The 812-nt window shown below is 29.8% G+C and overlaps 1 protein-coding gene across 2 annotated transcripts in view; it reads left to right on the top strand.

Moving 5' to 3' along the window:
* The window catches only part of Dp1 (satellite-binding protein 1 Dp1), a 50,310-nt gene that overhangs the window by 28,769 nt on the left and 20,729 nt on the right, over positions 1-812 (top strand). The window lies entirely within an intron of this gene.

Here is an 812-nt window from a genome sequence, read left to right on the forward strand (position 1 = left end):
CCGCTAGGGGCTCTTATACATTTAACGTTTAACATGACTTCAAATAGGACTGCTCACAATCCTATAGTTATAACATTTAACATGGTAAAACATTTCACATTTAACACAACATCATGAATACCCCTAATGTCTGGAGTTGAGGATTGAGGCTCCAGAACCCACAGGGACAGGGTTGACTTGCTGCTACAATCTAACAAAACATAATTATCTGCTACAGCCGTACTCGAACCTGGGTCCTTGGAGTTAATAGTGCTTACTCTGCCCCAATGTGCTCCCTAAATAAATAATAATAAAATATGAAGGTGGTCAAGGTCAAAAGGAACAAAAACAGTTGACAACTGATTATTATCCGGCGTTTTGTCCCAAATTGTAGGGCTTCGTCAGGGCTAAAAAGATATAAAAACAACTAAGAAAATTTTGAAATAGTATAAATATAATAAGATACAAAAAAATAAATTTAGGTAGGGTTAATATTATGTAAAAATAAGTAAAAAGAAATTATATACAAATAAAAGGAAAGAAGAAATAAAATGGTATTAATATAAAATAAACAATGATAAGAATAAGAAATTATATAAATAAAAAGGTTAAAAAAGTACGTGGGACACAATAAAAGAAAAGTAGATGTGGGAAAACAAAATTTAACACACTAAAAGATGGAAAATAAAGAAGTAAGTTGAGATTAAATAAAGGTCAAGAAAGGATAAATAAAATAAAATTAATAAGTGACAGTCTGATTTGTCTCAACCCTGACCATCTTCATATTTGAAATTATACGGTCAATTATCTATAAATATTGTAATAATTTATAA

The sequence above is a fragment of the Halyomorpha halys genome, unplaced genomic scaffold (genome assembly GCF_000696795.3).
Source record: "Halyomorpha halys isolate HHAL.00 unplaced genomic scaffold, Hhal_1.1 Scaffold78.1, whole genome shotgun sequence".
Taxonomy (NCBI): Eukaryota; Metazoa; Arthropoda; class Insecta; order Hemiptera; family Pentatomidae; genus Halyomorpha; species Halyomorpha halys.